General features: G+C 44.1%; 1 pseudogene; it reads left to right on the forward strand.

The window, feature by feature from the left end:
• Nucleotides 1–15687, forward strand: part of LOC128018845 (cytosolic carboxypeptidase 6-like) — a 321358-nt pseudogene that overhangs the window by 283004 nt on the left and 22667 nt on the right.

A 15687-nucleotide genomic window follows, 5' to 3' on the forward strand; every position in this document is an offset into this window, starting at 1 on the left:
TCCTTGATTAAATAATTTCTTTAAAAAAAATACCCTTAACCTTTGAACAGTAGTATTAAATATATACACTGAACAAAATAAAAAAAAAATTATAAAACACTTTTGTTTTTGTCCCTTTTTTTCGTGAGCTGAACTCAAAGTCCTAAGACTTTTTTTATGTACACAAAAGGCCTATTTCTCTCAAATGGGGGCAAAAACAAAAGTTTTGTGTTTATAATCTCGTTCAGTATAAATAATGTATCATATGCAAGTTATTTTACGGCCTCTATATAGCCTGAAAAAGTTTGAAGCCCTGTCTTAAAATATTTCAAGGTAGTGTTGTGGGTTAGTGATAGATGTTGGTCATCTTCCATTTTGAAATCGTCATCCCCTGATTAACAGAAGTTAGCAACTGCATTGAAACATGGAAAAAAACACTCAGAACAACTTAGCAACTACATAGCCACAGCGTGGCAACCACCCACATAACGAGTTTTGCTCAGAACCACTCACATAAAAAAAAAAAAAAAAAACCTTTTGCCAATAATACAATTTTACAGCTTTTAGATGTACTGAATATTATATAATGATATTATATTTGTGTATATCTGCATGACTTCTGCCATCTGTCATCCTGCATTATAATTTGCCACTGAAAACAATCCAGTCATTCTGTCACTTCTGTGTGCATCCAAATAATTTAGGACTGTCAGTTGATACGTTTAGTAGTGGTTTGTCACAGCCCAAATCTTCACGCAGCTAATTATTGAGTTCGGCCTTGTTGTTATTCTGAAGAGGGCTTTTACGCTTAACTGAAGTTCAGTCAGTACAAAGCTTCAAAGTCACCTGCCCTGCCACCCTAATATCACACACACACATGTGGATATGCATGAATAAATATAGGAACTTCAAGCAATTAGATAGCATAGCAGTGCGGCCTGCCTCTGTGCCACATTGACTCAATTAGAGAGCTTGTTATGCCTCCATTAGCACTAATGAGCAGGACAGAGTGGGTGAGGGGTAGAGGAAGATGGAGGAATGAGATGGGGTCTGCTCTCTCTCACACACACACTCCTGCTCTCCATTTCTATGCTTCTTGTTTACCTGTCAATTACTAGTGATCGCCACTATCCACATGCCTTTCTCACTGCTTTCTCTCCGTCTGTCCTCTGTCTGTGTCTCTTTCTCATTTCGTTGCTCTAATTAGTATGATCTTTGATTCTCAGCTGTGTAAATCTCTCTCTTTCATTCGCTTGTCTGGACTATTCCATTTGTATCGACTGGAGATGTATGACTCAGATATCCTTCTCTGCTGTTTTAATGCCAAGTATTATTTTTCTCTTTTAATCTCAGTTTGGTATGATGAACTTCTTTTGTGTGTTACAATTTTACTGTGTGCATCTGTCTTTTCCTGCAGGTGTCATCGAATTTCTGGTCAGCCGGCATCCGATCGCTCAGATCTTACGTGATCATGTGGTTTTTAAGATCGTTGCCATTCTCAACCCTGACGGCGTGTACCTGGGAAACTACAGGTCAGCTGAAACAAACAGTCATACACATAATATAATATTATATTTTAAATTACATTAAACTTGCTTTTTTTTATTGCAACAGTAATATAATACTTTCCAGTATCACATAGTAAGTTAAATATAATAAAGATGTTAAAATATGTTAAAGTATGTAATTGATATATAATGTATGTTTTACATTTTATTAAATGTCATCATGGTTTCCACAAAACTATAAAGCGTCATTATTATTTCCAACACTGATAATAATAATAAATGTTTCCTGAGCATGAAATTAGCATATTAGAATTAATTCTGAAGGATTGCTGGCTTAAGTAATGATGCTGAAAAATCATCACAATAATTCATTACATGTTAGAACATATTTAAAAACAAAACATTTCTATAAAACTGTAGTAATATTTCACAATATTACTGTTTCTACTGTATTTTTTAGCAAATAAATGCAGCCTTGGTGAGCATGATATTTAAATCATTTTTAAAAATCTTACAGAACATACACTTTAGAATAGTCATATATGTATGTATGTATGTATGTATATGCTAATAATAATAATAATAATAATAAGTGTTCTTTACTATGCCATCATATGCCCCTAATCTGCCTGATTTAAGTGTTTACACAAGGGAAGTGAACATCTACAGAAGTGAATTATTACACAACTGTGTGTGTATGTGTGTGCAGTGGCCAGTCTACACTGGGACTTCAGTTGGTCATTCGTGGCAGGTGTTGTCTTCACTCCTAATCCCATTATTGGCTTTTATATAATGGTGAAGATCATTCTGAATACATCAGTGGCTCTCTGCGTTTTCCCATAGGCCTGCATAAACTGTGTTAGTGGCTGCCACCTTGTGACAGCTCTTATGAACTGCAGAGCTGAAGAGGTGGATCAATGGTTCAATGGTTCAATGGTGGTGACAGGGCTGACATACGACATATGCCACCACCACTGACCCTTAAAGGTGCTCTCGGCAGCAAATTTAACCGATGCTGCCTCACCGAAAGCCATTGAAGTCCACAATTAGAGATCAGATCCCTCCCTCTCTTCCTCTCTGTGCTGAATCGGTAGTTTCTCTGTACAGAGAGAGAGAGAGAGAGAGAGAGAGAGAGAAGCACAAGCAGATGCAGGAAGGGACATGGGATCAATCCTTGCTGACTGGGGATTAGTGTTGTTTTGAGTGCAGCAGCATTGACTACAGGTTCAGCTCAAAGTCACAGTCACACAGTCTCAGCTGGACAGCAGCAGGGGCTCAAGCGTCTGTCCGTCCCCTGCCTCAGGGAAAGGAAATAACAAACAGAAACCTGTAGGAAAGATCGCTTGAGATGGTACATGTCCAATGGTGTGGAAGAAGAAAACTCTTAATATCGCCCAAAACACCAGAGATCTGCCACTTCGTGTCTGTAAATGTAGAGCAGTATGGTTGTCTTTAGTGTGGACCATGATTGCTTTTAAAGAAATAATTCACCAAAAAAATTCAATTTGTTTCTTCATCAGAACAGATTTGGAGTTCTATATCCATGATATGGCTTTCTCCGGTGAAAAAGTCGACTAGTCTGAACCAGGAGAGAAATCTGCACAGATCAAGCTCCTGTTTAAATGTGAAAACAGTCCTTTAATATATAGTCATTGAAGTGTTAGATATAAATTATTATAGTATAGCCACAATGAAAGTGTGTGAATTCTTGAAATCTGAATTACAGTTAGTAATATCTAATTAAATTAGAAAAACCAACCAGAAATTCTAATAAATGTTGATTTTGAAATGTTTATGACAGACGTCACAGCCTTCACCCCTCACAGCATTTTGATGTTTTTCACCTTTCATTTGCATAAAGTTGAATATTTCACAACTCTTTAAAACTTACTCCTCTCTGCTGTCAATCCCACAGTCTCCTTCATGAGTCTGCCTCTCATCTCCCATAGAGAATGAATTGAAAACAGTCACTCTGCTCTGCTCCCTCCGCACAAGTGGACATGTTCTGCGTGCGTGATTTTCTGCTGTTCTGACCGCAGAATGTGTGTGGATTTCACTTTGAGCTTATCTGTGATGTCCAAACCCAATATCTTGTCATCACTTCAAGTGCATAATATGAAAGCTTGTGGTTTCACAGCTTCGCCCACATGGAATCTCATTGTTCTGAAATCTCCCCATAGTAATATTTTAAACATCAGATATGTCCATATTCACTGTGATATTATCACTTTGCGCAGTATTTTGCTTTCTGTGAGGTCTGCCAAAGAAGATGAAGGGGTTGTTGTTTTGCCGTTGTTTTACTGAGTTGAATTATTGATTTGTTTGTATTTATTTTAGGTGTTCGCTAATGGGCTTCGATCTAAATCGTGACTGGCAAGACCCTTCCCCTTGGGCCCATCGCACTCTATATGCCGTCAAATAACTCATTGTCCAAATGAATCAGGACCCAGTGAGTATCCATTCTGATTCTATAATATGATTCTAAATATTATTTTATATTTTAAGACATTATATCTAAAATAAATTTTATATATACACATAATATATATATATATATATATATATATATATATATATATATATATATATATATATATATATATATATATAATAGCATGTGTTATTTTTTATTTTTTTTATATTATTTATTTATATATAATATATTTGAATGTAAATATTTACATTTATATTTAGTCAGATATATTTTAAATCTATAAATAGTTTTGTAAAAATTATTTTTAACAAAACCATTTAGTAAAAAAATCTACAGGAGAGGAGAGTTGGATAAAAGTGTTCAGTTGTTGGTCTTGTATAAGTAAGTTGCATAAGTGTTATTACGAAACACAAGTAACCTGTCTTTTCAAGAAACTGGAATTTTGCCTCACTCTCTGCTGAATTACTGACAGTCACTCAATGCATTTCTTTATTCTTTATAAAAATTATAGTGTTGTTAAACTGAGTTTCAAATGTTTGTTCTAACAAATTGTCCTGCCCTAAAACCCATGGCATTAGTTAAGTCAGTGTTGCTGTGTTGGACTGGTAAGGAATCTTAAATTAGTGTTTCAAAGCACCAGCGAAATGCAGTGTATTATTATATTTTTTGGAGGAAATGGAGACTTTATGTAGTGATGACATTTTGGGGTTCACCATAATGTCGTCATGACATAACTTGTAGTGACCAACAGACCAACAGGAACAACCTTCGCATGGCTCACTTCTAATTGTCTCTATATATTTAACTAGGTTAGGGGAAAGTATTTTAACACTGAGCTTTAATAAAAACACACACTTGCTCACTGTCTTTAAAACACAAGGTTATGTATAGTACGGATAACAACCTGGCTCAGCATATAGGAACCAATGTACTATTCAAAGCAGATCAGACTCAGCATTTTTCTCAGTGAGTGTATCTGTGTGAGTGTTTGCGCTCCCTCTGCTCAGGTGAGTCTCCCACACACACTTTCACTCGTCTTGTCTTTTGTTTGAGAAAGCACCACCTCAACTTCCTTTATGTTAATTATAGCAGAACAGTGGATTAGTGAAGGTCAGATGCTGCCCTGGGAATCGCCTGCCCTTTCCTGCTCTTTCACATCCTGATAAGAACGGCAGGCACACTCGGGAGCGGAGGGCAGCGCCACACGGCTTAACCTTTCCCCCAGGCCGGACACACTGATCAGTGTATTATTTCACGGCAGAGTGGTCTTCTCATGTCTCTCACATCCCGACAAACATTCGATAGTTACGCAGTTGAACACTTTCCATGGGTCCTCAATGGATGCAAACAAGCAGCTTTGCAACTCTTACTTGATCACTTCCTTTGACTCAATCTTCCCCAATCACCTTAAAGGGATAGTTCACCCCGAAGATCTCAATAATTACTCAATTAACTGAATACTTCAACAATTTCTTCTCTTTCATGTCAGTCATTGATGGGCATTCACGACAGTACCACGCTGTTTGTGATACTCTTGTGAACGCACGTCGAAGACTGACACGGAAAAGAAGAAAGTGTTGAATAAAGTCATTATTTTTGTTTTCTATGGGCACAAAAAGTATTCTCGTTGCTTAAAAAAAATTTAAGGTTTGCCACTGTTTTGACTATTTTAAAGACTACCTTTCTGGGCCTTGAACATGGTAGTTGCGTTGCTGTATATGTAGGGTCAGAAAGCTCTCGGATTTCATCAAATATCTTTTTTTTCTAAACTGTGATACTATGATAGGATTCAAATGAGAGTTTCTTTTGCTATAGAAATATTTTATTATTATTATTATTATTATTATTATTATAAATGTCTCTACTGTCACTTTTGAATGAGTTAATGCATCTTTGCTAAAGAAAAGAAAAGAAAAAAGAAAAGTCTTACTGACCCGAGACATTTGAATGGTGTATAATAATTTGATTTGGTGATTTTGAGTGTATATGTATATTTATGTGTGTGTGTGTATGTATGTATGTGTGTGTGTATATATATATATATATATATATATATATATATATATATATATATATATATATATATATATATATATGTGTATGTATATATGTGTGTGTATATATATATATATATATATATATATATATATATATATATATATAAATGCATATACAGTATAATTAACTCACAGTATAATTTTATTGCACTTTCCATAGTTCTTGTTGAATTTCTCTGAACGTCTCGGTTACGTACGTAACCCTCGTTCCCTGATGGAGGGAACGGAGACGTTATGTCGACCGACAAATGGGGTCTCACTTGGGAGGCCAATCATCTCTGATTTTAAGAGAAAACGCCAATGAAATTGGCAAGTGGATTAACACACCTGAGCCACTCCCCGTGCCAGCGGGTATAAATAGGGCGACAGGTGCATCCACTCATTAGGTTTTACGCTGAGGAGCCGAGAACGTGTCCCGGCAACAGCGAATGGTTCAAGGTTGTGGCATGGGGACATAACGTCTCCGTTCCCTCCATCAGGGAACGAGGGTTACGTACGTAACCGAGACGTTCCCTATCTGTCGGTCACTACGAGTTATGTCGACCGACAAATGGGGTCCTATGGAAAACGCCATAACCTGAACCTTGTCACAACCCTGAGGCGCTGCAATTGTTGACAAGCCTTGGCGTGCCACAAAAGCTACGCGTAAGGTCGTAACCTTCCCAAAGCCCCAGCGCAAATTCACTGACCTTGGTACCGAAGGGGCCAAAGGGTGAGTACATCGCTGCTGGAGAAGGCCATGCTGCTGTTCCGCCCACATAAAGCAAATGGAAGGGATTTCAACCTTCAGAGAAAGATTGCTTCAAATCTTCCCTATTTGTTCTTTCAGCTGGCAAGACAATGGGGAAGCGAGCCTTTAGGAAAGGTCGCTACGGAGACCACATCCTACCCGTAGGGAGGTGACATGTGGATATACCGATATGGACTGACCCAGGGGGCAGTACTACATATGAAAAGGGTCTCTGAGGCAGGTCCTACCTTGGAGTAGGGATGGAACGGCTGCCAGAAGAGACTGACAGAGCGATCTGTCAAGGGAAGACACGGGTTTGCCAAGAGGGAAACCTTACCGTGGAAGAATACACATATGGGATTACCCGTAGGGAACCCAGCCATATGGACACCTAGCCCAGTACAGGGGCTGACCGGCTCCGGGCATGCTAACGCCAGTACTGGGCCTGGCGACAGACTGCTCCGCCAAGTCTGACGCCGAGGGTGCTGGAGGATGCTCGACCAGGGTACGCCAACCGGGGAACTCTACTGGGAGAAGAAGGCGCTCACATCCCCGTGTTAGGGGGAATGGCGCAGCAAGCGAGACACCCAGCCAGCCCTTCCCGCCAATTACCTGTTACCCAACACACGGGAGGAAACTGGCTCTACACGGAGGTTGTAAAACCTCGCAAAGGTGTTAGGTGTCGCCCAGCCCGCAGCTCGACAAACGTCTGCCAGAGAGGCGCCGTGCGCCAACGCATAGGAGGAGGCCACACTCCGTGTGGAGTGGGCCCTCACCCCCAGGGGGCACGGCTCGCCTTGGGAACGGTAAGCCAAGGCGATGGCGTCCACTATCCAGTGGGCCAACCTCTGCTTAGAGACAGCCTTCCCCTTCTGCTGACCTCCAAAGCAGACCAGGAGCTGCTCAGAGCTTCTGAAGCTCTGGGTGCGGTCCACGTATATGCGGAGCGCTCTTACGGGACACAGCAACGACAAGGCTGGATCTGCCTCCTCCAGGGGCAGCGCTTGCAGGTTCACCACCTGGTCTCGGAAGGGAGTGGTGGGAACCTTGGGCACGTATCCAGGCCGGGGTCTCAGGACAACGTGAGAGTAGGCCGGCCCGAACACAAGGCACTCTTCCCTTACCGAAAATGCTCGGAGGTCCCCGACCCTCTTGATGGAAGTGAGCGCGATCAGGAGCGCTGTCTTGAGAGACAGGAACTTCAGCTCAACCGAATCCAGCGGCTCAAAGGGACCCCTCTGAAGTCCCGCCAGGACAATAGAGAGGTCCCAGGAGGGAATCAGGGGTGTCCTAGGAGGATGTAACCTTCTGGCACCCCTCAGGAACCTAACGATCAGGTCATGCCTCCCCAGGGACCGGCCGTCCACTGCATCGTGATGTGCTGCAATGGCAGCCACATACACCTTCAGGGTGGAGGGTGACAGCCCACGCTCCAGCCTACCTTGCAGGAAAGAAAGCACGACTCTGACCGGGCATCTCCGGGGGTCTTCTCGGTGAGAAGAACACCAATTCGTGAACAGACTCCACTTCAGAGCATAGGCCTGCCTCGTAGAAGGGGCTCTAGCCTGAGTGATAGTGTCTACCACTGCTGGGGGCAGATCACTTAGGTCTGCCGCGTCCCGTCTAGAAGCCACACGTGGAGGTTCCAGAGATCTGGACGCGGGTGCCAAATGGTGCCAAGCCCCTGAGAGAGAAGGTCTCTCCTCAGGGGGATGCGCCAGGGAGGGGCTGTCACGAGGAGCATGAGTTCCGAAAACCAGGTCCGGGTGGGCCAGTAAGGCGCAACCAACAGGATCTGTTCCTCGTCCTCCCTGACCTTGCACAGTGTCTGTGCGAGCAGGCTCACTGGGGGAAACGCATACTTGCGTAAAGCCCGAGGCCAGCTGTGTGCCAGTGCATCTGTGCCCAGGGGGGCCTGGGACAGGGAATAGTACAGCTGGCAGTGGGAGGACTCGTGGGAAGCAAACAGGTCTACCTGGGCTTCCCCGAATCGACTCCAAATCAGCTGGACCGTCTGGGGATGGAGTCGCCATTCCCCGGGGAAAGTGAGCTGTCGTGAGAGCGCGTCGGCTGCACGATTGAGCTCCCCCGGGATGTGGACAGCGCGCAGCGACTTGAGCCACGTCTGACTCCAGAGGAGGAGATGACGGGCGAGTTGAGACATGCGGCGTGATCGTAACCCGCCTTGTCGGTTGATGTACGAAACAGCCGCAGTGTTGTCCGTGCGGACCAACACGTGCTTGTCCAGCACTAGCGGACGAAACCGTCGCAAAGCTAGATGCACTGCCAGCAACTCCAGGCAGTTGATGTGCCAAAGCAGTCGAGGTCCTGTCCAGGACCCTGAGGCTGCCTGCCCGTTGCATGTCGCGCCCCAGCCCGAGTTGGAGGCATCTGTTGTGACAACAACGTGCCGGGACACTTGTTCCAAGGGCACACCGGCCCGTAGAAAGGCAAGGTCCGACCAAGGACTGAATAGGCGGCGACACATCGGTGTGATGGTGACACGATGTGTACCGCGGCGCCATGCCCATCTCGGGACTCGGGAGTGTACAAGTGTATCGCTCCCAGATACCGTACAAGTGGCACCAAAGGGACAGTCGACATACCCGCAGTGGTGCAGCGATGGGGAGTCGTGCCGCAAGGCCCAGAAGGCACAGCGTCCTGGGTCATCGCAACCACACTCCTCGTGTTCCCGGAGGAACTGGCCAGAGACGCGTGGAGAGGCGTTGCGTCTCCGAACCGCGACCTCTTGGCCGCTGGCGAAAGGGGGCGTCGTGGGTGAGAGTGAGGAAGCTGTGCGTCGCTCATTGTCAAGCCACGAGCCTTGCAACTCGGAGGAAGGAGAATTTGCTCTTTTATTGAAAATGTGGGTACCACTGGCCGTCCGGCCAGTGGCGGAACAGAACAAAACAGAAACTGAGGATTCTCCGCCCGGCCCTCCTCCGGGGGAAGGAGTGGCGCTGTCTTCGCCATCTCCTGAAGAGCAGTTCTCCGCATCTCCGAGTTGCCCGTGTCAGGGCCGCTTGGTCGACTTCCTGGAGGACTTCGCAGCCGGGAGTGACACGGGGGGCGCCGCTCTCCTGCGCGGGGCTCGACGCGCCGGCCTCGAAGAACTCTCAGCACGGGGCGGAGCTGGCGTAGAGGACGCAGGGGGGCGCCCACGGCGACGAGCAGGCTGAGGCGCTACCCGCGACGGAACGGTGGCAGCCGGAGAGACACGTCGGGGCAGGATGTGCTGGATGGCCTCAGTCTGCTTCTGTACCGCCGAGAACTGCTGGGCAAAGTCCTCGACAGTGTCGCCGAACAGGCCTGCCTGGGAGATGGGGGCGTCGAGAAAGCGCGCTTTGTCCAAGTCCCTCATCTCAGCCAGGTTCAGCCAGAGATGCCGCTCCTGGACCACCAGCGTGGACATCGCCTTCCCGAGGGACCGCGCCGTGACCTTCGTTGCCCGTAAGGCGAAGTCGGTCGCCGTGCGCAGCTCCTGCATCAACCCCGGGTCGGTACCACCCTCGTGCATGGTTTTGAGTGCCTTGGCTTGGTGTACCTGCAGGGTAGCCATGGCATGCAGGGCAGAGGCAGCTTGGCCCGCAGCACTGTAAGCCTTGGCAGCGAGTGCGGCCGTCAGCTTACAGGCCTTGGACGGGAGGCGCGGACGATTCCTCCAAGTGGCGGCGTTTTGTGGGCACAAGTGCACCGCAACCGCCCTCTCCACCTGGGGAACCTCTACGTACCCCCTGGCTGCCCCGCCATCGAGGGTGGTGAGGATGGAAGAGGGAGAAGAGCGGCTTCTGGCCGTGAAAGGGGCCGTCCACGACTTCGTCACCTCTTCATGCACCTCCGGGAAGAAAGGCACCGGAGCAGAACGAGGTTGTGAGCCGCGTCCCGCGCCGAGAAACCAATCATCCAGCCGTGAGGGCTCGGGACTGGGCGGTGTAGTCACCTCCAGTCCGATACTCACGGCTGCCCGGGCAAGCATGGCCGACAACTCCAAGTCCGATTCGGCAGTAGCGACAACACCCGAGGGGGGCAGCCCCGCCGAACCTTCATCCTCAGAGGTCGATAACCCATCCCCCGATGCAGCAATCGACATCTGGTCCTCGGGCGGCGCACCGAAAGACACGCTGGGACCGCTGTGAGACGGCCCAGCAGAATCAATCGGCAGCTGCACGGGACAGTCGCTGCGTGAGGAGTGAGAGGTCCGTGGGGCGTGGCCCGGCGGAGAAGCTCTCACTGTGATCCTCAGATCTCCCAGAGCGCCAGCCGGCGGCCCTCTGCTCGAGCCAGAGAGACCGGGACGGGTGGCGACAGAGGGGTCTGCTGCACTCCCCTTGAGGAGTGAGAGACGCGATCGCAGCGCTGCCATGTTCATACGCCCACAGTAGACGCATGAATCATCCACGAGCGCAGCCTCAGCGTGTTGGACGCCCAGACACTGCAGACAACGCTCGTGACCGTCAACCGAGGACAGGAAACGACCGCATCCAGAAGGACACGGACGAAACGGCATCTTGAAAAAGACGCGAATCGTCCGTGATTTGCTCTTTTAGAGAACTGTCTCTTTTAGCCGAAGCGCCCAGGGGAATCGCCGCTCGCAGGGACACCACTGTAACGCGCCGTCACACCGACCAGGAACAGCTCTACCAAAAACAAAGATGAATGGCTTTGTAGTGATCTTCTTCATCGACTACTCGGCTCCGAAGCAAAAATCTAATGAGTGGATGCACCTGTCGCCCTATTTATACCCGCTGGCACGGGGAGTGGCTCAGGTGTGTTAATCCACTTGCCAATTTCATTGGCGTTTTCTCTTAAAATCAGAGATGATTGGCCTCCCAAGTGAGACCCCATTTGTCGGTCGACATAACTCGTAGTGACCGACAGATAGGGAACTGTGGTTCAGTAAAATTTTCCTTTCATTCCGATTCACAATCAAACTCTCACAGTCTTACGGATCTGAAAAGAAAAGAAATTAAATGAAAGGGGCAGCTAATTTAGACAGATGTATAAGATGCTGGTTTTATGAGGAAAGAGTGTATGTAGGGAGGAGAGAGGGACTCTGGGGAGAGGTAAACGTGTCATAGCTCTCTCTGGATCCCTCACTTTGTGTCCTTGTTTCATTCCCTTCTGTCCTTTTAAAGAGATTTAGTGGGGTTTGGGAAATCATAGTGCCCCTTTCTCTTTTGTTTGAGTAGTTGCCAGTTTAAGTACATGAAGTCAGAAGTTCACCTATCACTTAGAGGGGTCACCAAGGGAACATAACCAGGAAAATGTTATTTCCCTTGTATGTAATTAGTCATTAAGCTAATGCTTTTATCCAAAGCGACTTGCAGTACACTTATTACAGAAACCATCCACCTGGAGTTTAGTTGCTCAAGGCAGTGTACGACAAATCCTGACAGCCCTCCACGAACCACAAATAGTGACATCACACATGAGCACTGAAATCAAAAATGTTGATATTTTGGGCCGCAGTAATGCTTTTGCCTTGCTGTGTATTAACAGTGTAGAAAAAATCTTGAACAAACAGTAAATGCAGAACAAGAATGTTCTAGAATGGATCTCATTCTAAAATCTTTCCTTTGCACCACAAAAGGAGTTTACCTGGCAAAATCTGCTGCTGTGTGTAAATATACAGTATATTTGTGACTTCTATCCAGTATACAACTAGGCAATATGCATTTACTCATAATAATATTATTGGGTTGGGTATTAATATAGATTTCCTGATATGTCTGATTTTGATGCAATTTTGATTCAGTTCATATTTTAGTTATAATGTCCATTTTATTATATATGAAAGACATCTTAACTGTTGATGTAAATTAAACAGGGCAGGGGACACCCAAATTTTGTACATTACAAAAATGTCATTTAAAAATAGGGCATACATTATAGTGTTTGTGTAATTTATTTTTCATAAAAACATTAGTGTTTTTATAACAAATATTCTGTGAGGTTAACGCCATTGAAAAACGTATTTTCTTGTCATTATCGTGTCTTCGTTATCTTATCACATACTATTTGGACTTCAAACTCAAGGGAAATTATTTTGTATCCATTCTGATGCCTCTTAGGCTTTATTCTAAGATTCACCCCACCATGTGTTAATCTTTTGAAATCAAGAGAAATCCTTACTTGCAGAATGAGAGTATGGGGTATGCTGTTGTGAGATGAGCCTATATGAGCTGCTAATGTCTGTGAAGCAGTTTAGATTTGGATGAACGTTTGGATTACTTGTGTATTTGTTGCTGTTGTTCACAATATGGCGTGGAGGGTTTTTGACCAATAAATACATTCCAGTCTGCACAACAGAGGAGGAAAGCTCATGATGGGGCAACACTTCCCTCCACACTGAGTATCTCACAGCTATGCTGACAAATACATAAATGCAAACCTGTATTTACAAGCTAACAGGATTGAAAAATATGTGTTTGACGGTTAAGTAGATTAAGCACTTTCTGATTTTTTTTTTTTTTAAGAAAATGCATCCTTCCACACAGACAAACTCTCATATTCAACTGCACACAAAAACTTTAGCACACTTTGCATACCATACTAAGCCAAATATGTTTAAACCTGTGTTGGCAGAAAGAGCACTTAACACCACTGCTCAAATTATACCAGTTACTAATATAAAGTTTATTACATTTCTATTACTCTGTTTCTATTAACAGTTTATACTGGCAGTGACTTTGTATTTGCATTGAGGATACAGCTATTTTGGTCCTAATTATTCAGTTTGTTTCATTGCCTTTTTTCAGTGGTGTCATTGAAGTTTTTTTTGGTTTTTGCCAGAAACAAGCCCATATTTAGGAACATTTTGAACACCTCATTGATGTGACTTTGTGTTCAATCTATCTCTTTGAGTACTAAAGTCACCTGAGTGGTTTTTAAACTGAAACAATTCGCCATATTACACTCTCGAGTGAGCAGGTGAGAACATGACTTAAAGTTAGTGATGCATGTGTATATAATCTGTCCATGAGCACCAAGTATTTGTTTAGGAAAAATGAAAGAGAACGAGAGAGCATCAGAGAGAGGGAAAAAGTAAGGAAACAAATGGACCCATCTCCCGCGTAAAACGCTACTTTTCCAGCACATTTATCATGGAGAGAGACGGATTCTTTTTGATTGGCTGATTACCTCGATCATTCATCATGGCCCAGATATCCCCACCAATCTGACAGCAGCATTTTGGATAATTTGTTAAAGATGACAAAGGGGCCGGTGTTGCCATGGTTCATTTCTGACCTTTTTAATATTAGAAAATTAATTTTCCGTCTGAAACAAATGTATTAAATCCTGTCAGACTGGCCAGATGAATATTGCACCTTGAAACCCCCCTTCCCTGTGTTCCTGCTGCTCTCTGTGTGTGTGTGTGTGTGCGTGTGTGTGTGTATGAGCCATTGTGTGTGATTCTGATAGTGGCAGAAAGCGGTCTTGTGAGAGAATGAGAGAGAAAGAGAGAGTTGAGACGTCCTCTGGTGTCAGACGCACCTTTCGAAGCGATTGCTGAGATTTACGGGCAATTTACGTCCATCATCACTTCCTGTCCTCTGTCCTTCCGTCATCTCACATTCAGTGAATCTCTGAAATATCCAGACTTTTTTCTCTCTTTCTTTCTCTCTCATATTTTTCATAAGAGAAGTCAGAAACAAATCATATGAGTTTTTTATGTTTGATCAGAAATGGTTGGTATGGATTTTATTTGATTATTACTTTTACCAAAAACCAAGTTCCACAGTTACTCCCTCATATAAATAAAAATGAGTGAATAATATTCTGTATCATCAGTATTTCCTCTCCATTCTTTATCTGATTGGAAATAATAATGGGTGGAAAAATCTGACAATTTTTGAGCCACTCCAGAGCAAATGTGAACAAAAATATATACACTACAGCTCAAATTAATTACTTTATTAAAAATACAGCGAAAACGTATATTTGACTGTTAAAGTGCTATTATAGTACTCTTTTTTTTCTGTATAATGAATTTTCAGCATCATTACTCCAATCTTCAGTGTCAAATGATCCTTCAGAAATCATTCTAATATTCAGATTTTTGTGCTCAAGAAACATTTCTTATTATTATCAATTGTAAAAACAGTTGTGCTGCTTATTTATTTTTGTTTAAAACTGTAATCTTTTTTTCCCCAGGATTCTTTGATTAAAATTCAAAAGAATAGAATCTGAAATAGTAACAATGAACAAATATTTACATAAAATTATGACCAATTTCATGCGCTTTCATGCATTATATATACTGTTTGTGTGTGTGTGTTAGTGTGTGTGTGTGTGTGTGTGAGAGAGAGAGAGAGAGAGAGAGAGAGAGAGAGAAGTAGCTATTTTACCCAGCTCGAATCTGAAGCCACATCTGTGTTGAGCTGAAGAGCTGTGTAGCATCTCTAATGAAGGAAGAAAGTAAGGAGAATGAAAACTGTCGCACTATGGAACGCTGCCATTTTCCACCCTAGCAAACATCTGAAAAGCAAGATATAATCTGAACTCTGTCTGATGAGCTGTCTTTTCAGCGATCACACACACAGGTTCCTTCCATCTTTCCTTCTCTGCTTTCGCTTTGCATGTATTTGTAAGTTTTGACCTCAATCAGAATATTTTCCACATCACACAACAACTGTATTTCAAGTCCTGCATTATCCTCTTCTGTGGAAGATGGACAAACTTCTGAGCAGAATCTGTTGCGTCCTCTCTTCCTAGGTATTGCTGACGCTAAGTGCTCTGTGGTTAAATGCATCAGCTTCTAATCCTGCTTAAATCAGCACCATTTCTTAATTCATACAGATAAGCAGAGCATTTATGGGCCTTAACAGCCCAGTCTAATTACTATTCCTTAAGATAAGTGCTCGTCCAACTAAATTCTTTTGACCTTCCATTTCTACTCTAAGGAAGAGATAGATGTTGTCTGCTATCCTCACATGGAAAAAAAGTGTGATGGGCTTTTTTATATATGTACTTGAATAA

This window comes from Carassius gibelio, chromosome A8 (assembly GCF_023724105.1).
Source record: "Carassius gibelio isolate Cgi1373 ecotype wild population from Czech Republic chromosome A8, carGib1.2-hapl.c, whole genome shotgun sequence".
NCBI lineage: Eukaryota > Metazoa > Chordata > Actinopteri > Cypriniformes > Cyprinidae > Carassius > Carassius gibelio.